This window comes from Hypanus sabinus, chromosome 25, assembly GCF_030144855.1.
Source record: "Hypanus sabinus isolate sHypSab1 chromosome 25, sHypSab1.hap1, whole genome shotgun sequence".
NCBI classification, from domain to species: Eukaryota; Metazoa; Chordata; class Chondrichthyes; order Myliobatiformes; family Dasyatidae; genus Hypanus; species Hypanus sabinus.
The window spans coordinates 9,119,210-9,143,142 of NC_082730.1; the positions used below are offsets into that span (position 1 = coordinate 9,119,210).

The 23,933-nt window shown below is 45.1% G+C and overlaps 1 pseudogene; it reads right to left on the reverse strand.

Annotated features, from left to right (window-relative positions):
- Positions 1-23,933, reverse strand: part of LOC132380881 (decorin-like) — a 35,061-nt pseudogene that overhangs the window by 7,296 nt on the left and 3,832 nt on the right.

The following is a 23,933-nucleotide window of genomic DNA, read 5'->3' on the forward strand; positions in this document are numbered from 1 at the left end:
GCAAAAGTATGCAAATAGCATGTGTCATCACACCCCCCACATGATAGATGTGCACCTTGCTTAAAGTAAAAAAGCAAAGTTAGACTCTCATTTCAGACTGCTGCCAATTAGTTTTCTGTTTTGGAGGTACAAAGCATAACTGTGGTGGAGAGGAGGCTTTAAGCGAACGTAAGACAGCTTTCTACCAGCATAGTGAGGCGATTGGGTTTAAAAAAAATCGCGGCAAGAAACTGTCGAAAAGAAACAGTGCAGCAATTTTTTTTCCCTTTGGAGCAGCAGATTTTCTTTGCAAAAGGAAAGCCAATCACGTAAAAAGAAAGGCAAGAAATGGACGGATTCATGGGTTTATAAGCAGTGATATCTGTGTTGGGGCCACTACTTTTTAAGTTATATGTCAATGATTTGGATGATGAAATTGATGGCTTTGTGGCCAAGTTTGTAGATGATACAAAGACGGATGAAGAGACAGGTAGTGTTGAGGAGGCAGAGAGGCAGCAGAAGGACATAGATTAGGAGAACGGCGAAGAGGTGGCAGATGGAATACTGTGTTGGGAAGCACTATCGTAGAAGGAATAAAGAGTAGACTATTTTCTAAATGGGGAGAAAATTCAAAATTTCCAGGTGCAAAGAGACTGGAATGCCTTGTGCTGGATTCCTTAAAGGTTAATTTGCAGATTGAGGTGATGGTGAGGAAGGCAAATTCAATGTTAGCTTTCATTTCAAGAGGACTAGAATATAAGAGCAAGGATGTAATATCCAGGCTTTTAAAAGCACGGGCAGTTTTGGGTCTCTTATCTTAGAAAGTTGTGCTGACATGGAGAGGGTTCAGAGGAGGTTCACAAGAATGATTCCAGAAATAAAAGAGTTAACACATGAGGAGCTATTGATGGCTCTGGGCCTTTACTCACTGGAATTCAGAAGAATTTAGTTTTTTTTGGGGGGGTGGGTTCTGATTGAAACCTGTCAAATGTTGAAAGGCCTAGACTGAGTGGATGTGGAGAAGATGTTTCCCACGGTGAAAGAGTCTAGGTCCAGAAAGCACAGCCTCGCAATACTTGGACATCTATCTAGAACGGAGATGAGGAGGAATTTCTTTAGCCAGAGGGCAGAGAATCTGTAGAATTTGTTGTCATAGGCAGCTATGGAGGCCAGTTCACTGGGTTATTTAAGGTGGAGAATGATAAGTTCTTGTTTAATTAGGGTGTGAAAGGTTATGGGGAAAAGGCAGGAGAGTAGGATTGAGAGGGAAATGTACTGCATCAATTTACTGATGTGATGAAATGATCTGTGTGAACGGCATGCAGGACAAAGATTTTCATGGTCTGTGTACACTGTGTATGTGACAATATTAAACCAATCACCAAAGAAGCAGTAAAAGCCCAAACAGTATTCTATCTCCTAACTCTGCCTCCTATTCCATAATGACAGAGGGGCCCTTGATTGCGTTGGCAGCTTTTCGGAGGCAACGGGAAGTGTAGATAGACTGGCAGGTTTTTACAGTCTTGGGCAGAGCAGTTGCCGTACCAAATGCTTTATTAAAATGCATTGACTGGGGCTTTCTTTTATGGGATACCGTACAAAATGGCTTTGGAGAATGCCTCAGAGAAAATCCGTGGGCAGGCCATTGGTGAGTTTTAACAAACTAATTGCAGAAGGGAAAGGAGTGAACGGGAATCCACAATTCTATAGGAGGCTGGATGCTGAAGACAGCTTGTTCTGGAGTTAGCGGACTGTGTGGGTGTTTGGAGGAAAGGGGCTTGTCCCGATGTTTCTGCTTTGCTGCGTACTGTGGTCTGTGATGTTCTGCCAAGTATGGTGGGCATGCTGTGTTGGCACCGGAACGTGTGGTGACACCTGAGGACAGCCCCCAGCGCACCCTTGCATTTCATTGTAAGCTTTGGTGTACACGTGCTAAATAAATCTGAATCTGAATTTACATTTACCCCCCTCACACTGCCCTGACAGAGTTCACTCAGCAGAAGGTTCTCCAGGTTTTGGAAGTCTTTTTCCTTCAGCTCTCTGATCTTGTTATTCTGGAGATCCAGCAGACTGGTATCAGGCAGGATGTATGCAGGGACCTTGGTGAGACCTAAAGCCGACAATCCATTAACTTAGCAGTTTCTTTGCTCATCCTTGGGTAATGAAAGGCTTAACATACAAGGAGCACTTGATATCTCTGGACCTGTACTTGATAGGGTGCAGATGGATGAGGTGGGAGGAGTCTCATTTGTCTCATACTGGGAAAAAACAGACACTGGCTCTTCACTCTGTCTGTGCCCCTTATTATCTTAAACACCTCTACCAAGTCGCATCTCTTCCTCCTTCATTCCAAAGAGAGAGGCCCTAGCTCACACAACATACCTTTATAAGACTTCTCTCTAACCCAGGCACCGTCCCAGTAATATAGAGATGCAATATTACTTTGCAGCTCTTCAAGTCAATGTCCCTATTAATGAAGGCCATGCACCTTTCCAACCACCCTATCAACTTGTGCTCCAGCTTTGAAGGATCAATGGACTTGGATCCCTCGCGCTGTTCAGAACCCGGCCATTAATCCTGTACTCTGCCTTCAAGTTCAACTTTCCAAAGTGAATCAGTTCACACCTTTCTGAATTGAACTACATCTGCTACTGCTCAGCCCAGCTCTTGCATCCCATCATAACCTACGGCAGCCTTCTACACTGTCCACAACACCACCAACCTTCATCTGAGCTGCAAACTTATAAACCTAACCTTCCACTTCCTCATCTAAATCATTTATAAATATCACAAAGGGCAGGGATCCCAGGACATATCCCTGTAGAACACCACTGGTCACAGACCTCCAGGCAGAATACACTCCATCTACTAACACCTTCTTCCTTCTATGGGCAAGCCAATTCTAAACCATGTAGCCAAGCTTCCCTGCATCCCATCTCAAGCCTCCTGGCTTTCTGAATGAGCTGACCATGGGGAACCTTGTCGAATGCCTTACTAGAATTCATATACACCACATCCACCACTCCCCTTCATCAATTTGTTTGTCACTTTTGTCTTATATTTGTAAAACGGATACTCTGGGGCTCCATTCACAACTCATATTGTTTCAATAATACTTTTTGCAAGTGAACACCTATGTCAAGATGCTGTTCATTGACTGTGGTGGTGGCATCCATCTGTCTCAAGAGACCATGGATCTTCGCCTGGAGTTTCCAGGGCGCAGGCCTGGGCAGGGTTGTACGGGAGACCGGCAGTTGGCCATGCTGCAGGCCTTCCCCTCTCCACGCCACCGATGTTGTCCAAGGGAAGGGCACTAGGACCCATGCAGCTTGGCACCGGTGACGTCGCAGAGCAATGTGTTGTTAAGTGCCTTGCTCAAGGACACAAACACGCTGCCTCAGCTCAGGCTCGAACCAGTGACCTTCAGATTACTAGTCTGATGCCTTGCCCACTACCAACACAATGTTCATTGACTATAGCTCAGCATTTATCACCGTCATTCTCACAGTCCTGATCAATAAGCTACAGAACCTGGGCCTCTGTACTTCCCTCTGCAACTGGATCCTTGACTTCCTAACTGGAAGACCAGAATCTGTGTGGATATGGGGTGTGTGCTTAGCCCACTGCTCAACTCTCTAAATACCCTTGACTGTGTCGCTAGGCATAGCTCAAATTCCATCTGTAAATTTGCTGACAATACAACCGTTGTTGCTAGAATCTCAGGTGGTGACGAGAGGGTGTACAGGAGTGAGATAGACCAGCTAGTTGAATGGTGCCACAGCAACAACCTTGCACTCCATGTCAGTAAGATAAAAGAGCTGATTGTGGACATCAGGAAGGGTAAGACGAAGGAACACATACATATCCTCATCGAGGGATCAGATGTAGAAGGAGTGAGCAACTTCAGATTCCTGGGTGTTAAAGATCTCTGAGGATTTAACCTGGTCCCAACGTATCAATATAGTTGCAAAGAAGGCAAGACAACGACTATACTTCATTAGGAGTTTGAGGAGATTTGGTATGTCACTCAAAAACTTCTACAGATGTACCATGGAGAGCATTCTGACAGACTGTATCACTATCTGGTAAAGGAGGGGCTACTGCACAGGATTGAAAGAAGCTGCAGAGGGTTGTAAAATTAGTCAGCTCCATCTTGGGTACTAACCTCCAGAGTATCCAATTCACCTTCAAGGAGCAGTGCTTCAGAAAGGCAGCGTCCATTATGGACCTCCAGCACCCTGGGCATGCCCTTTTCTCACTGTTACCATCAGGTGGGAGATACAGAAGCCTGAAGGCACAAACTCAGCGATTCACAAACAGATTCTTCTCCTCTGCCATTCAATTTCTCACTTTTATTTTATTATTTATGTCTTTGCACTATTTAATTTAACTATTTAATATAAAGTACACATATATACTGTGATCGATTTTATTTTTTTCACATGACCATGTGTTGCATTGTATTGCTGCTGCTAAGGAGTAGCTGGTTTGAGGGATCTGCCTCTGTGCTGTACTTCTCTATGCCTCTATGCCCACTGTGCACAGAAGTTCTCCTTCCAGAAAGGGCCCATAGCTGTCAATGAATGCCACAGACTGCTTCCATGCTAGAGTGAGTCAGAAGGTCACAAGATACTCAGTGGTCCCACCAGGGAGCTGTTGCGATTCCAGACCACACATTACATCCTGCACAAAGAAACTTAATCCTGAAAATCATAAAAAGCTGTGGACGCTGGAAATCCAAAATTAAAAACAGATAGTGCCAGAAATACTCAGCAGGTCAGGCAGATTGAGTCACTGGAGCAGAAAGTAGGCCACACGGTCCATTGAGTCTGCTCCACCATTCCGTCATGGTTGATTATTATCTCTCTCAGCCCCATTCTCCTGCCTTATCCCTTTAACCTTTGAGGCCCTGACTAACCAAGAATCTGTCAACCTCCGCTTTAAATATACTCAATGTCTTGGCCTCCACAGCTGTCCGTGACAATGAATTCCACAGATTCACCACTCTCTGGCTGAAGAAATTCCTCCTCATCTCTATTCTAAATAGATGTCCCTCTATTCTGAGGCTGTACCTTCTCGACCTAGAGTCACCCCCTAAAGGAAACACCCTCTCCATATCCACTCTGTATAGGCCTTTCAGTATTCAATAGGTTTCAATGAGATTCCCCCTCATTCTTCTAATCTCCAGCGAGTAAATGCCAAGAACCATCAAAAGCTCCTCATATGTTAATTTTTTCAATCTCATGAACCTCCTCTGGACCCGCTCCAGTTTCAGCACATTTTTTCAAAGATAATGGTCTAAAGCTGCTCACTATACTCCAAGTGAGGCCTCACCAGTACCAGAACCTCAACATTAAACCCTTGCTCTTGTATTCTAGTTCTCTTGAAACGAATGGTAACATTTCACTTGCCTTCCACCAACTCCACCAACAAATTAACCTTTAAGGACCATTGCTCAAGGACTTGGGTTCCTAGGTCCCTTTGCACCTCTGATTTTTGAATTTTCTTTCCATTGACAAAATAGTCTACACCTTTACTCCTTCTATCAAAGTGCAGGACCATGCACTTCACTGCACTATATTCCATCTGCCACTTCTTTGCCCTTTCTCCCAAAATATCCAAATGCTTCTGTAGCCTCCCCATTTCCTCAACACTACCTGCCCCTCCCCCCCTTGTATCATCTGTAAACGTAGTCACAAAGCCAACAATTCTGTCATCCAAATCATTCACCTATAACGTGAAAAGTAGTCCCAACACTGACCCCTGCGACACACCATTAGTCACCGATAGTCAACCAGAAAAGGTTCCCTTTATTCCTACTCTTTGCTTCCTGCCAGTCAGACAATTTTCTACCCTCGCTAGTATATCTTCTGTAATACTATGGGTTCTTATCTTGTTAAGCAGCCTCACTTGCGGCACCTTATCAAAGGCCTTCTGAAAATCTAAGTGGACAACATCCGCTGACTCTCCTTTGTCTATCCTACCTGATATTTTCTCAAAGGATCCCAACAGATTTTTCAGTCAAGATTTTCTCCTAAGGAAACTATACTGACTTTGGTCGATGTTAGCAGGTGCCTCCAGGTACCCTGAAGCCTCATCCTTAATAATGGACTCCTACACTCACTAAAGTCAGGCTAGCCGGCCTGGATGAAAAAAAATAGAGGACTATCTGGACTATCAAGTGTTAGCTTGTTCTTGCAGTGGGTTAAAAGGCTGGCACAACGTTGTGGGTGAAGGGCCTTTACAGCTTTATACTCTTCACTTTACAACTCATGCCTTTATTGTTAATTTAGTTTATGTAAATTTGCACAATTTGACTTCTTTTGCTCATTTGTTGTTTGTCATTCTTTGTTTATGGATAGTTTTTTATAAATTATATTATTTTTTTCCTGTAAATGCCAGAAGGCACTATATGGTAACACATATGTACTTTGATAATAAATTTTACTCTTTTGGCACTACTTATTTTTATATATATAAATATATATATATACATACACACACACATACACACACATAATACTGTAGTGCTCCTGTTGGGCGGGGTGGGGGGGGTGCATGGTTGACAGCCCACCCCAGCATTCCTAATGACCAGCATTATTTATTATCCTTGTTTTCAAATGGGATTATGGTGGGAAGTTCAAGTTTCACAACATGCTGTATGTCAGTGATAATAATTCTGATTCTAATTCTGTCACGGTCTGGTCCGTGAGATCCGCATTCCAGTTTACAGTCTGGTTCGTGGACTCCAGGCTCCGGGTCTTCTGGCTGTCCCTGGTTTCAGTTGGGTTTAATCATAGGCACCTGATTCTCGTCTAGGGACTGGGAATTTAAGTGGCCCTGGGGTCAAGTGTGGGTGTTGGTTTGTCTTGTCGGTATCCTCTTGGAGTAACCTGCCTGTGGAAGGCTAGAGCAGTCATTCGTGATCTCTAGGCCTGGTTGTCTCTAGTCGGAGCAGCCATCGGGATATGGATTTGGCCGTTTCCAGGCCGGCTGAGTAGCCGTTTGCCACTCCGAGCTAGACATGGATTCGGCTGTTTCCGTAGCCAGCCAAGGTTGCTGGCTGCCCCAAGACTTGGAGCCACCCTGGACTGAGCTCCCTTCCTGTCCTTGCTTCTGTGGGGTAAGTCAGGCAGTCCTTGCTGTTACCATGCGGTTGAATCTGCCCCTTCCTGTCCTTGCCTCTGTTGGGTAAGTCAGGCTGTCATTGCTGTTACCCTGAGGCTGGTCTGTTCCCTTCCCCTCTCCATCTGAATCCCTGACAGTTTCCTTGGTGGTTTACCTTGGCAGTCATCCCGGTCCTGGCGCCCTAGAAAGGGGTCCTGGCCCTGTGTTCCAAGAAGGAGTATCTCGTCCTGCCTAGAAAAGCCTCGAAGAATCCAAGCCTTGTCCAGTCCTGTAGCCATGTCATGTCTTCACCTAGATATGGAGTCCAAGCCCAAGTCAAGACCCAGATTCTGGGTCCTTGCCCAGTCTCTGCCTTGGAGTCCATACCCTAGCCTTGAAGAACTCTAGCCTCGTCGTGTCCTCGCCTAGATCTGGGGTCCGAGTCCGAGTCAAGACCCAGGTTCTGGGTCCTTGTCCAGTCTCTGGCTCGGAGTCCAAGCCCAGGCTCCTAGTCTGTGTTCAGTCCCGTCCCTACTCTAGTCCAGTCCGGTTCCCAGTACTTCAGTGTCTGTGTCTTGCATTTGGGTCTGTTTCCAACACCACCACCCCCATGAAAAATTCTGATTTTGTTCTGTGTTCTACCTGTATCGACACTTTTCTAGGAATGGTGTGCATATACCCCTCGGTCCCTTAGTTCTACAACACTCCCTAGAGTTCCTACCATTGACTGTAAGTCCTGCCCTGGTTTGTCCCTGCCCCTACAGGACAGGAGGAGGTTATTCAATCAGGAATAGAACAACTTTTCCAGTAGCAGCTGTGGAAGTTGCACTAAGACAAGGGTTAAGGTAATACCTAGGTGAGGCTGGTGAGCAGAGACTGCCCAGGCAAAGGAAAGTCTATGAAGAGCACAGCTGCCCTTTGCACAGCAGAGGACTGCATCCATTTGGCAGACAAAGACAAGACAAGAATGCAACAGAAAGTTGCAAAATAGTGGAGATTACTTCACTAACTTCAAAGTATCATTGGTTGTTAGCTTGTAGATTCCGTTGACTTTTATCACCTGCATCATGAATGGGGAATAATCTTGCAAAGAAGGAATCGACACTTCAGCTGCTGTTTGTGTGTGAGGGGAGGGCGGAGGGGCTTTGGGGTTCTGATATTACTATTATTCATTCTGTGGGGTTTCTTGTTTGATGGATGTCTGCGAAGAGTAAGAATTTCAGGTTGTATAATGTATACATTCTCTGATATTAAATTGGGCCATGTGATCCATTTGAAATTAAGTATACTCAATGGCCAGTATCTGTAACTGCTAGTCAATTCTATATAGAATGGTAATTCCTCTGTTCAGACTTCAGAACAGTGAGCCATGCTGTCCTCCTTGTGCTGAGGAACAAGCGTGCGTTTTCAGGGTCCGGTTAGTTGGTTACGACTCAGCGACATGGGTTGCAATTTCCCTTACTGAGGTTGGAACACTGAACCACCATCATGTGGCTCCGCACCTGCGAGGGCAGGACTACTGACAAAGTGGAGGATGCGTCGGAACCGATCCGGGATTCTCTGTGAGTTCCGGGAGGCCGAACAGCTTGAAGGGCTTGGCCTGGCAGAGCAGGAAAGCCAGCAGGCAGGAGAAGAGGACCTGGGGAGCTGCATTCGTGGTGGCTGCAGGAACAGGAAGTCAATATCTCACCATCTCTCAGACACTGAGGTTCACACCAACACAGCACCCATCTCATAAGGTGAAAGAAGCAGCAACCTACACCAGTGTTCAGTATGATTACACACCTGCTGAAGGAACTCAGCAGTCATAGGACAGTACAGCACAGAAACAGGCCCTTTGGTCCTTCTAGTTCATGTTGAACTACTTAAACTGTCCACTGCCATTGACCTCCACCCAGACTACAGTCCTCCATACCCCTACCATCCATTTCCCTATCCAAACTTCTCCTGAATGTTGAAAATGATCTTGCTTGCACCTCTTGTGCTGGAAGCTCGTTCCACCCTCTCGACCCTCTGAATGAAGAAGTTCCCCCCCACCATGCTCCCCATAAATGTTTATCCTTTCACCCTTAAGTATGACCTCTGTTTCTAGTCCCTCCCCTCAACCTCAGTGGAAAAAGCCACTGTTTGCACTTACCCTGTCTATACCCCTTATAATTCTGTATACCTGTATCAAATCTCCTCCCAATCTTCTACATTCCAAGGGATAAAGTCCTCACCTATTCAGTCTTTTCTTTTAACTCCAGACCTGGCAACGTCCTTGTAAATTTTCTCAGTACTCTTTCAACCTTTCCTGTAGGTATGTGACCATTGCCTCATCAATGTCTTACATAACTTCAACATAACATCCCATCTCCTGTACTCAATACTTTGATTTATGAAGGCCAACACAACACATGTCTCACATGGCAAAAGGATCAGGAACCCCTGATGCTCCAGTTTCCTCCCACAGAAGAAAGCCACACAGGTTAATTAGGGTTAGTGAGTTGTGGGCATTCCATGTTGGCACTGGAAGCATGGTGACACTTGCGGGCAGCCCCCAGCGCATCCTCAGACTGTGTTGGCTATTGACGCCAATGAGGCAGATCACTATGTATCGATGCACTTGTAACAAATAAAGCAAACCTTTAAAACGAGAGATTCTGCAAATGCTGGAAATCCAGAACAACACGCACAAAATACAGGAGGATCTCGGCAGATCAGGCAGTGTCTATGGAAATTAATAAACAGTCGACGTTTCAGGCCAAGACCCTTCATCAGGATTGATGAAGCTAATGAGAGCTAATTTTTAATCTTTGAGTGTCAGGGGCACCTCAAGACAGCCTGGTGCCTATTTGGAAAGAATTGTCAGAATTAGTGGTTGAGGTGGTTGCATTAAGAATATTTAAAGACCATCTGGATAAGCAAAGGGACAGGAGAGGTTTAGTGGGCAATGGACCAAACACTGGCAGATGGAACAAGCTCACTGGGCAATATGGACAGTATGGATGATTGGGGCCAAAGGGCCTGTTTCCTGCTGTATGATTCTATAACACAGATGCTGCTCAATCCACTGAGTTCCTCCAGCAGCTTGTGTGTTACTCCAGGCTCCAGCATCTGTAGTCGCTTGTGTCTCTCATAAGGTCACAGGTAACCATATAACCATATAACAATCACAGCACGGAAACAAGCCATCTTGGCCCTCCTAGTCCGTGCCGAACCCTTAATCTCACCTAGTCCCACCTACCCGCACTCAGCCCATAACCCTCCACTCCTTTCCTGTCCATATACCTATCCAATTTTACCTTAAATGACACAACTGAACTGGCCTCTACTACTTCTACAGGAAGCTCATTCCACACAGCTATCACTCTTTGAGTAAAGAAATACCCCCTCGTGTTTCCCTTAAACTTCTGCCCCCTAACTCTCAAATCATGTCCTCTAGTTTGAATCTCCCCTACTCTCAATGGAAACAGCCTGTTCACGTCAACTCTATCTATCCCTCTCAAAATTTTAAATACCTCAATCAAATCCCCCCTCAACCTTCTATGCTCCAATGAATAGAGACCTAACTTGTTCAACCTTTCTCTGTAACTTAATTGCTGAAACCCAGGTAACATCCTAGTAAATCGTCTCTGCACTCTCTCTAATTTGTTGATATCTTTCCTATAATTCGGTGACCAGAACTGCACACAATATTCCAAATTTGGCCTTACCAATGCCTCGTACAACTTTAGCATTACATCCCAACTTCTGTACTCAATGCTTTGATTTATAAAGGCCAGCGTTCCAAAAGCCCTCTTCACCACCCTATCTACATGAGACTCCACTTTCAGGGAACTATGCACAGTTATTCCTAGATCTCTCTGTTCCTCTGCATTCCTCAATGCCCTACCATTTACCCTGTATGTTCTATTTGGATTATTCCTGCCAAAATGTAGAACCTCACACTTCTCAGCATTAAACTCCATCTGCCAACGTTCAGCCCATTCTTCTAACCGGCATAAATCTCCCTGCAAGCTTTGAAAACCCACCTCATTATCCACAACACCTCCTACCTTAGTATCATCGGCATACTTACTAATCCAATTTACCACCCCATCATCCAGATCATTTATGTATATTACAAACAACATTGGGCCATTGAGTCTTGTATCTTAGTGAAGCGGGCACAGTCGAGGTTCTTAGGGTCTTGAAAGAAAGCTATTAACCAGGAGAATTTTTCCAGTGGCAAGGGGTGGAGAGTAGACCCCAGCCTTTGGAGAGAGAGAGGCAACAAACTGCAGATGATGAAAATCTGAAATAAAAACTGCAAATGCTGGTATTACTCAGTAGGTCAGGGTGGTGGGGTGGAGATATGTCTCTACAAAAGGAGGTGTAAGGCTCTCCTTCCCTCCACTGGCCTGCAGGTCACCCTTGGACAAGGTGCAACATCTGCTTAGCCCCCCCCCCCCGATGAATTCTCAGCAGGTCAGGCAGCATCCGTGAAGAGAAATAATCAGATCAATATTTTAGCTCAATGTTAACCTGAGAAAGTGGAGAATATAAAAGTAAAATGAGTGAAAGTGGATGGTTGATAGCACAGATTTGGTGGGCCGAAGGGCCTATTTATGAGCTGTATCTCTTCAGGACTCTATGACAACAACATTGAGGAAGGAAAATTGTCAGGAGAAGCAAAATCAAGGTTTGAAAAGAACTTGAAACTAGTGAGAAATAATCACCTTTAATGGTGTTATTGCAGAGCAGGGGTTCCCAGCCTTTTTGATGCCATGGACCCCTACCGTTAACCGAGGGGTCCGTGGACCCCCCCTCTCCTGGGGGCAGGTGCGCCCGTTTCCTCATCAGGAGCTTAGTCAATGAAGAGCAATGTTGCATCTAGGAAGAGGCTCCCCTCTGCTGGGCACATGGTTAATTACACAAGGCAGAGATTAACAGGCTCGAAATACAAAGCAACACACACGAAATGCTGGAGGAGCTCAGCAGGGCAGGCCGAATCTAAAGAAATGAACAAACAGTTGATGTTTCAGGCTGAGACCATTTATCAGGACTGGAAAGGAGGAGGAGAAGTCAGCGTACGAAGGTGGGGGGAGGGGGAGGAAGAATTACAAGGTGGGGCAGGGAGGTTGAGAGGTGAAAGATGCTAGAGAAGGAAGAACTGGTCCTCACCCTCAATAGTTCCCCCTCCGGCTCTCGTCGCCTATGTTCAAGTCAAGTCAAGTCACTTTTTATTGTCATTTCAACCATAACTGCTGGTATAGTGCATAGTAAAAATGAGACAATGTTTTTCAGGACCATGGTGTTACATGAAACAATATTAAAACTACACTGAACTACATAAAACAACACAAAAACTACACTAGACTACAGTCCTACCCAGGACTGCATAAAGTGCACAAAACAGTGCAGGCATCACAATAAATAATAAACAGGACAATAGGCACAGTAGAGGGCAGTAAGTTGTTGTCAGTCCAGTCTCTGGGTATTGAGGAGTCTGATGGCTTGGGGGAAGAAACTGTTACATAGTCTGGTTGTGAGAGCCCGAATGCTTCGATGCCTTTTCCCAGATGGCAGGAGGGAGAAGCCTACACCGGTATCATTCCCCAACTATTCCTACACTGCATTGTTTGCATCAAATCAAGCCAGTGAGGATATGCAGGGGGCAGCCCGCGAGTGTCACCACGTTTCCGGTGCCAACATAGCATGCCCACAACTCACCAACCCTAACCCATACATCCTTGGAATGTGGGAGGAAACCAGAGGACTCGGAGTCACGGGGCAAATGAACAAACTCCTCACGGGCGGCAGCAGGAGTCGAAATCCAGTCATTGACTGATGCCACTGTAAAGTGATCGTGCTAACTGCCATATTACCATGCCTGTCCTCTGCGACCACATCTCCAGCACCTCCCTCCTCATCGAGTTCCACCTATCGCCTGCCAGTCCCTTGTATTTATCCTCCCTCCCACCTTCTCTCCAACACTCTCCTGATACAACGTCTCCACCCAAATTCTTGGCCATCCTTGTATCTCCAAAGAAGGTGGGGGGGGGGGAGAAGAGAGAGGGAAGGAGAATGGGAAAAGGAGAGAGGGAGAAAGAGGGGAGAGAAAGAAAGGGGGAAGAGAAAGACAGATTGAGAGAGAGGGAGAGAGAAAAGGAGAAAGAGATAGGGGAGAGGAAGAAAGAGAAAAGCAGAGAAGGCAAGGGAGAGAGAGAGGGAAGTAAAGGGAGGAGGGACAGAAATGGAGATAGAGAGAGAGAAGAAGGAAAAGGAAACAGGGGAGACAGATAAAGGGAGAGAAAGAGAGAGGGAGAAAGACAGGAGAGAGAGGGAAAGGGAGAAAGAGGACAGAGAGAGAAAGGGAGAGAGAGAGAGGAGAGAGGGAGAGAGAGGAAGAAAGGGAGAAAGAGAAAAGGAGCAAGAAAGAAAAAGAGGTAAAGGGAGCAAGAGTAGAGGCACAGAGAGGGAGAGTGAAGGAGAGAAGAGGCAGAAAGGGAAAGAGAGGGTGAGAGACATAGATACAGAGTGAGAGAAGGAAAGAGGAAGAGAGATTGAGGAGAGAGAGAGAGGGTGAGACAGACAGACAGAAAGAAAGAGAGAAAGAAAGAGACAGAGAGGGAAAAGGTGAAATGGAGAGAAAGTGATAGAAAGAGGGAAAGGAGAGAGAGAGGTGGGGGAGAGAAGGAGAGAGAGAGGGAGAGAATGAGAGAGAAAGCGAGTGAAAGGCAGAAAGATAGATGGGAGTAATCACTGCTAGAGGGCGACTGAGAGTGAAAGAGAAAAACTGAGATGCAGAAAGACAGTGTAGGAGAAACAGATCGTGAGGGAAGACGTGTCTGTGAGACAGAGAAAGACAGATTAAGAGGGAGGGAGAGAGTGAGGAGGACGAGAGAGATGTTTTCATCTCCTTAGCTTTGAACCAGGTGCTTTTAATTTGGTTTTCCATAACATGAGATGTCATTTTCCTTGCTGCTATTGATTATGAATATTATTTGTCTTTTATCGGGACCAAAACAAACTTCACCCCCAGTCTGTTGATTACGGTGTCCCCGTGTAGCCCAGGCACACATGGGACACACTGTTCTTAGTTTAGAATAATGGGCATGCGAGGGACATAAATTATGATGAGCTAGAACTGAAAATGCCAGCATTTGTTAAAAGTAAAGCTCTCACATAACCAAGCTCGCTGATGATGACTTGATACACAGCAACTGAGTCAATTATATTTCAGTTTAATATCCACTGCTGTGTGTTGGACCAAGAAATGGGAGAAATTTCTCTCTTGGTAGCAACACAAAACTAGGTTGAGAGATATCTGTTTCATAATACTGTCAAAATGAAGGTATAGACAGCAGTTCTCTGTGAAATCTGCTCTCTGGTCTGTGACTCATTCTGAACTACACTCTGTGGCCTCTTGTTTTAGATACATCCTGTACCTCACAAAGTGGCCACTGAGTGTATGTCCGTAGTCTGCTGCTGCTGTAGCCCATCCCTTTTGAGGTTTGATGCTTTGTTGTTCGCACCATTCTCTGTAAACTCTAGAGATTGTTGTGTGTGAAAATTCCAGGAGATCAGTAGTTTCTGAAATACTCAAGCCACCCTGTCTTGCACTAACAATCGTTCCACAGTCAAAGTGGCTCAGATTCCACTTCTTCCCCATTCTGGTGTTTGTTCTGAGCAACAAGTGAACCTCTTGACCATGGTTGATGGTTGATTAGATATTTACATTAACAAGCAGGGGTGCCTAATAAAGTGGCCTCTGAGCTTATACTTATTGACTTGGAGAAACAGTTTGAAATATTTTTGAAGTGACTGAAGACCCAAGCCTTTCTCTGAATGTCAGCCTAACAAAAGAACTGTTTGTGGAGTTCAGGGAGGGGAGGAGGCCCGTGCACATGCTCTATCTGCATCAATGGTGTTGAGGTGGACATGGTTGAGAGCCTGAAGTTCCTGGGAGTGAACATCACCAGCAGCCTGCCCTTGTCCAGCCATGTAGATGCCAAGGCCAAGAAGGCACTCTAATGCCTCTACTTCCTCAGGAAGCTAATGAAATTTGACATGTCCCCTTTGACCCCCATTGATTTTATCAATGCACCATAAAAATCATACATCACCGTCTGACACTGCTCTGCCTAAGACCTCAGGAAACTGCAGAGAGTTGTGGTCACAGCTGAGCACATCATAGAAACCGGCGTCCCCTCTCAGTGCCATGGTAAAGCAGACAGCAGAGTCAAAGACTCCACCCACCATGAACATTCTCTCTTCTCCCTACTCCCAGTGGGCAGAAGATAGAAAAGCCTGAAAGCACATCCCACTCAGGCTCAAGCACAGCTTCAATCCTACTGTTGTCAGACTTCTTGTACGATAAGATGTACTCTTGACCTCAGCATCTACCTTGTCATGAACCTATTGTCTGTCTGCTCTGCACCTCCTCTGTAACTGTATCACTTCACTCTGCAGTCTCATTGCTTTTGTTTGTACAACCTCAATGAACTGGTGTGGCAAAGTGACCTCAATAGATAACTTACAAGGCAAAGCTTCTCACTGTGGCTCCGTACACGTGAAAATAACAGACCAGGTTACCAACTCTGGCAAGACTCTCCTGCACACCACAATAATTCTGGAACTATTCCCAGCACAGAACAATCGTGTGGCTGTATTTTAGAGTACTCTGCTCCTGTGCTCTGTGTCAGTTTGTGGTTTTATACTGTTCCTAGTTCCAGCCAGAGAGGAAACATGAGATGATTATCTATCAGGATGTCTTTGAGCGGCATTTGAACACCTCGGGAAAACTGCCTGGGGTGTTTGAGTTTGGAGTTCAATTCCAACGCTGTCTGTAAGGAGTCTGTACGTTCTTCGTGTGACCACATGGGTTTCCTCCCACAGTCCAGAGACGTACCGGCCAGTAGGTTAATTAGTCATTGTAACTTGTCCTGTGATGAGGCTAGTATGATTTGTTCTGTGACATGGCTAGTGTTAAGTACGAGGGTTACTGGGCGACGCAGCTCATTGGGACGGAAACGCCTGTTCCCTGCTGTATCTCTAAATAAGTGAAAGAGGAACTAGCCACTTGAATGTATGTAATATATTGAAAACTGGTGCCAGTGGAACTTACCTCACAGAATGGTTGATGTGAAAAGGGTTCAGGCGTGAATTGGAGAAAAACGAGAACAATCACTTCAACTGCTAACCTGACCCGCACCCAGCTTTATAGATATACAATAGATGTATATCATATGCATATTGTATATAGATATACAATAGATGAAATCCCACCAAAACACAGAATCCCACCGAACGACAGAAACCCACCTAAATACATCAAAGCTTGGTATGACAATGGCTCTGCCCAAGACTAGACCAGACCCAATTGCAGAGAGTCATGGACATAACCCAGTACATTACTGAAACCAGCCTCACCCCTGTGGACTCTATCTGCTTGTTGCCTCAGTAAAGCAGTCAACATAATCAAAGTTCCCACCCACTCTGGAATTTTCTCTCGTTCCCTCCCATTGGGTAGATGGTTTTAAAGCTTCAGAACAAATACCAATAGGCTCAAGTCTTCTATCCCATTGTTATCAGATTCTTGAGTGGACCTCTGGTATGTCAAAGGTGAACTCTCAATCTCTCAGTCTACCCCATCGTGACCTCTGGTATGTCAAAGATGAACTCTCGATCTCTCAGTCTACCCCATCATGACCTCTGGTATGACAAAGATGAACTCTCGATCTCTCAGTCTACCCCATCATGACCATTGTACTTCATCTGTTTACTTGTACTGCACCCTCTCTGTAAAACGATATTCTACATTTTGATTTTTGTGACCATTTTAATTCCTATCACCTTTCCCATTCCGACACGTCGGTCCATGATGAGGGCACTTACAGGTTGGAGGAGCAACACCTTATTTTCTGTCTGGGTAGCCTCCAACCTGATGGTGTGAACATCTATTTCTCCAACTTCTGGTAATTTTTCCTCTCCTCTTCCATCTTCCTCAATTCCCCACTCTGGCCTCTTGCCTCTTCTCCTCACCCACCTATCACCTTCCTCTGGTGCCCCTCTCCCTTCCCTTTCTCCCATTGGCTACTCTCCTCTCCTATCAGATTCCTTCTTCTCCAGCCCTTTACCTCTTCCACCTATCTCCTCCCAGTTTATTACTTCATCCCCCTCTCTCCTCCACCCACCTGATTCCACCCATCACCTTCTGGCTGTCCTCCTCCCCCTCCCCCACCTTCTTATTCTGGTTTCTTCCCTTTTCCTTATCAGTCCTGAAGAAGGGTCTCGGCCCAAAACGTTGACTGTTTATTCATTTCCACAGCTGCTGCCTGACCTGCTGAGTTCCTCCAGCATTTTGTGTGTGTTGCTCTGATTTCCAGCATCTGCAGAATCTCTTCTGTTCCTGACATTTTTTTCCCTCTGTACTACCTCTATGAACTTAAAGATAAAGACTAGCTTTATTTGTCACATGTACATCGGAACATTGAAGCATTTAAGGAATATTCCATTTGCATCAACGCCCACCGAGCCCGTGCTGGGGGAGGCCCCCAAGTGTCGTCACACTTCTGACACTGATATGGCATGGCCGTAACTCACCAACCCTAACCCGTAAGTTTCTGGTGAGTGGGAGGAAACCTGAGCACCCGGAGGAAACCCACGCGGTCATGAGAAGAACTTACAAACTCCTTATGGAAAGCGGCAAAAGTGAACTCTGACCTTACAGCTGGCATGGTTTGGCATTGCGTTAGCCACTACGCTACTGTGCCACTCACATATGGAATGATCTGTGTAGAAGGTAAGCAAATAAGAGCTTTTAATTTATCTGGATTCGAGTGGCAATAAACCAATCACCATCTGGGCCATTCAGCTGCTGGAATCTGTTCCTGCGTCCCCACTTCCCCATGCTGTAAGCCAGGGGTTCCCATCCTGCTTGCCTAATGGCATCGGTCCACAGCTTACAAAGGGTTGGGACTCCCTTGCTGGAGACCCACAGAGACAGGGTGAGGAGGAATAATGTGTGACAAGACTCAACAAGCATTCAGTTGTTCACAGTGAACGTTCTTCTGTTTTCTGTAAAACATGTCTGGCTTGTAGCTAACCCTCAAATTAACACTGGAGTCTTTAAATTATAGCATAGGAAACCACAATTGTAGGCCATCTGCACCAGGGGCTGAGTGCGGATGAGCATTTAATCTACACAAAGAATACCACAATTGACACTGTGACCAATCTCACCGACAACTGTAATTTCCCAACTGTGACCCTATAGTTTTGGCGTTGCTTCGCACTCAGTCGCAGGAGCAGACTGGGTGGAGGCTCTTTCCTCAGACCGAGAGTCTCAAGGAAGGAGCCAGTGTCTCAGGGTGAGTAGCCGGACCTTGAGGCCTGTGATGGGGAGGATTCATAAAAGAGTAGAGCATAGGAAAAGGCCCTTCACCTCACAACGTTTGTGATGAACACGCCAAAACTAGAGCGATACAAGAGCTGAGGAAGGATCTCGGCCTGAAATGCTGACAATTTATTCCCCTCCATAGACCTGCTGAGTTCCTCCAGCATTTTGTGTGTGTTGCCCTGGATTTCCACAAGAACATGACATATTGGAGCAGAATTAGGCCATTTGGTCCATCAAATTCTGCTCTGCCATTTCATCATGGCTGATCCATTTCCCTCTCAGCCCCAATCTCCTCATATCCCTTCATGCCCTGACTAATCAAGAATCTTTCAGACTCTCCTTTAAAGATACCAAATGACTTGGCTTCCTCAGCCACCTGATTCAGCACCCTCTGGCTAAAGAAATTCCTCATCATCTCAGTTCTAAATGGACGTCCCTCTACTCTGAGGCTGTGTCCCCTGGTCTTAGACTTCCCCACCACAGGAAACATCCTCTCCACATCCACTCTACTGAGGCCTCTCAACACTTGATAAGTTTCAGTGAGATCCCCCTCATTCTTCTGAATTCCAGTGAGTACAGGCTCAGCCATCAAACGCTCTGCAGAATCTCTTGTTATTATGATTGGCTGCAGATGCTGGAATCTGGAGCAACAAACAATCTTCTGGAGGAGCTCAGCATCTCGAGCAGCCTCTGGGCGGTGCAGAGAGAATTGTCAACCCTCTGGGTATAGGTAGAAATCCCGCATCAGGACTGAATGGATTTAAGGCTATTTTACTGAAGTAGGTACACAGTGCACACTGAAAGAAATATACCAAAGAGACATTGCAACACAGAAGGAGACCATTTGACCTATTGAGTTCCTGCTAGTTTTCTTCAGAGCTATTTATTCATTCTATTCCATTCCCTCACTCGATCCCCAAAGATATTCAAGTGCAAATCAGTGACCTCAAATACCATCTATAAGTTTGCTGATAATACAACTGTTGTTGGCAGAATCTCAGATGTTGATGAGAGGGTGTACAGGAGTGGGATATACCAACTAACTGAGTGGTGTCACAGCAACAACCCTGCCCTGAACGTCAGTAAGACCAAAGAGCTGATTGTGGTCTTCCAAAAGGGTAAGACTAGTGAAAATGAACCAACCCTCACAGAAAGATTCTGTAACTCCCAGACGGTTCATTTACAGGTCGACTCTGTGGTAAAGAAGGCAAATGAAATCTGGGCATTTATTTCGAGGGAATAGAATATAAAAACAAGGAGGTAATACTGTGTCTTTATAAGAAACTAGTCAAGCTACACTTGGAGTATTGTCAACAGTTTTGGGCCCTCTATCTCAGAAAAGATGTGTTGTCATTGGAGAGAATCCAGAGGAGGTTCACAGAGATGATTCTAGGAATGAAGGGGTTAATATATGAGGAGCGTTTGGCAGCTTTGGACCTGTACTCACTGGAATTTAGAAGAATACATGGGGGATCTCATTGAAATCTACCGAACGTTGAAAGTTCTAGATAGGGTGGATGTGGAGAGGATGTTTCCTACAGCGGGGGTATCCAGAACTAGAGGACACAACCTCAAAATTGAGGGGTGACCCTTTAGAACAGAGGTAAGGAGGAATTGTTTTAGCCAGAGAGTAGTGAATCTGTGGAAACCTCTGCCACAGACTGCGGTGGAGGCCAAGTCCATGGGTATATTTAAGGTGGAAGTTGATAGTTTCCTGATCAGTCAGGGCATCAAAAGATATGGGAGAAGGCAGATATAAATGGTTGTGTCAGATCCTGGATCAGCCATGATGGAATGGCTGTTCCTGTGTCTTATGGTCTTATTATCTAAGAAGTGGAGAGAGTGAGCAATTTCAAGTTCCTGAGTGTCAATATCTCTGAGGATCTATCCCTGGCCCAACATATAAATACAGCTATAAAGGAGGCAAGACAACTGCTATATCTCATTAGGAGTTTGAGGAGATTTGGTATGTCACCAAAAACACTTGCAAATTTCTACAGATGTACCATGGAAAGCATTCTGACTGGCTGCATCACCGTCTGGTACGTGCGGGGGGTGGGGGGGGAGGGTGATGGTGGTGCTGCTGCACAGGCTCAAAGCAAGCCGCAGGGAGTTGTAAAATTATTCAGCTCCATCATGAGTACTCGCCTCCGTAGCATCCAGGACATCGAGTGCCTCAGAAAGGTGGTATCCATTATTAAGGGCCCCCATCACTCAGGACATGCCCTCTTCTCATTGTTACCATCAGGGAGGAGGTACAGAAGAGTGAAGGCCCACACTCAATGATTCAAGAGCAGCTTCTTCCTCTCTGCCATCTGATTTCTGAATGGACATTGAACCCCTGAACACTACCTCACTACTTAAAATATTATTTCTGTTTCTGCATTATTTTTAATTTAACATATATATGTACTTATCTATATTTTATATGAATGTATTTATTTATTTTATTTCTATGATTGTACTGCTGCCGCTAAGTTAACAGATTTCATGACATATGCTGGCGATATTAAACCTGATTCTGATTCTGTTCTGACTTCTCTGAGGATAATCCATTCCTCTGCCTTTGATTTCTGTGACAGGCAACCTGTTGGTCTGCCGTTTAGCTAATGGGAATTGCATTTAGAAGCAGCTGGTGCACATCACAAGTCCTGGTTATGCAATCACTGACGCCAGGCAGATAATCTCTGATGAGTATTGGCAATGGCCAAGGTCACTCCTCTTGTCAAGCCACTTCCAGAAGCAGGCAATGGAAAACCAATTCTATATAAAAATTTGCCAAGAACAATCAGGGTCATGGAAAGACCTTGATCACCAAAGTCATACAACATGGCAGGTAACGATCTATGTTTTGGAAATCCTTTGTAATTTGTAAATATTTTGTAAGATACATGTGAGTTTTGAATGTTTTAAGAGCTTTATCTAAATTTAAACATGTATCATTAAATATAAATGAACTCTGTTTAAACTTACATCACATATAATTTCACAATGTGTGCCCGTGATATTAAAGCTGAAACTTCCCTCTTTCTCCTCTGTCCTGAATTGGGGTCTCGCCCAAAACATCAAGTATTAACTCTAAACTACATCGTTTGCTGGAAGTACCTCCTTTGTGGTAAGGAGGAAGGACCCGCCCCTCCATCAGTGGGTATTGGCAGCTAAACCAACTATGGAGGATAAACAGGGAGATGATCTAGCATTTGAAGAACTGGTGGCCGCAGTCTAACTTCCTTTATTCAGGATATCCAGAACTATCTATATCAGATAGGGCTTATGATCTTTGATCGAGTCTAGTAGTTTGCAGGCAGCAAACCCAATACCTTAGTGTGATCTGAGTTCCTTCAGCAGGTTGTTGCTCCAAACTAAACTGAATTTGTTCTGCCAGTACACGATTCATATCCCTGCATATTCATCATCAGTTTAACAACCTATTAAACACTACTGTCCCCATCTGCCTCTATAACCTCCCCAGATATTCTACATAATTCAGGTAATCTATATAACTTTTTAGGTACACCTGTACACCTGCTTGTTGTATGCAAATATCTAATCAGCCAATCATCTGGCAGCAACTCGATGCATAAAAAAATGCAGACATAGTCAAGAGGTTCAGATGACATTGTGACATCAGAATGGGGAAGAAACGTGATCTAAGTGATTGACCTTGGAATGTTTGTTGGTGCCAGATGGGGTGGTTTGAGTATCTCAGAAACTGCTGACCTCCTGGGATTTTCACATACAATTATGTCTAGAATTTACAGAGAGTGGTGTGAGAAAGAAAGAGCATCCAGTGAGTGGCACTTCTGAGGACAAAGATGCCTTGTAAATGAGAAAGGTCCGAGGAGAATGGCCAGACTGATTCAAGCCGACAGGAAGGCTCCAATAACCATGTGTTACAACAGTGGTGTGCACGTTGAACCTTGAAGTGGGTGGGCTACAGCAGCAGAAGATCATGAACACACACTCAGTAGCCACTTCATTAGTTACAGGAGGTACATAATAAACTGGCCAGGAGTGTAGTTGCCTCAAAATTGTTTACTCCCCAAGGGCCTAACATTCATTGTGAAAGTTTTTCCCGCACTTGTATTCTCAATATCAACACCTGGCACTTATCTGAATCAAATTTTATTTACCAGTCCTCTGCCCAATTGATCGTGGTCCCCCCCCCTAATTCCTGAAAACCATCTTCTCTGTCTATTGATTTCTTTCAGCATGTTCAGCTTTCCCTGTTGCCACTTCTTGTCTTTTCTCAAGTGCCCATGAAGATTGAAGATCCAAGATTATTTACCACATGTACATTGAAAGACAGAGTGAAATGGGTCATTTGTGTAAACAACCAACTGGGGCAGTTGGTTGTGCTGGGGGCAGCCCGCAAGTGTCACCACACATTCTGGCGCCAACACAGTGTGCCCACGATGCTTGGCGGGGCAACAGAGAACACAACAAGCGGCAATGCAACAGCAGCAAGACAAGGCCCATTCCTCCCTCCCAACCCATGCAAATACACAATAACACTAAGATGCCATCTCCTTCGGCCTCCATCCTCCAATATCCAACTTGGATTCAGACTCAGATGTGCAGATGTTGAGCCTTTGACTACCCCTGGAACTTGCAGAGATTCTCAGTGCCAGGGCTCCGGCTATCGTGCCTCTACTTCCAAATTTCCAATTTGGCCCTTGGGCCTTGATCTACATCGACCATGGGACCCACCAGTTACAAACACCGGGCCCAACACTCCATCAAACCCTCTTTTAGAAATGCACCCTTTTTCTTGACGCTGCTTCAATCTCCACGGACGTGCTGGGTATACCTGTTTTATTTACAGATAACTTGCTTCGTAAAGGTTTAGAAAGCTACCGGCTAAATGTGGGTAAATAGGATATGCTTAGATGGGACATTTCGGCCAGCATGGATCCTTTGGGCTGAAGGGCCTGTTTCCCTTGTGTGTGAATCGATGAACTCTATAAGAAGAAGAAAGCCTTTGATAAGTAATTTAACATTTTATCTTCAGACATACTGCCTGTCCTGTTGAGTATTTACAGCAATTCCTGTTTGTATTTCAGATTTCCAGAAACCACAATATTGTGGTTTTGTCTTGAGGTTTGTCTTTTTGGAAGTGGCTCAGATATTTATTAAATCAACTACCTGAGGCTTAGGGAAAGCCAGAACAAACACATAAAATTCTAAAACATTTGGATATTTCATAACTCGTATAAACAGCTCCTTGAGTTTTATGAATATGCATAATCCCCGGCAGATTAATTTATGGTAGAACAGAGGAGCTGAGGTCTTTTAGAGAAAGAAGAAATTGTTTGTATTTGCATGTCTTATTTCCAAGATGTGTGTACCACCAAGAGCCGAGGTGAATCAAGCACCCGGGATAATGACTGCTGCCATCATCAAACAAGAAACACCCCGACACATTTCAAATCATAGTCAAGAACCTTAATTAGGGCTGTTTAAAGAAACTTCTCCCAAATTA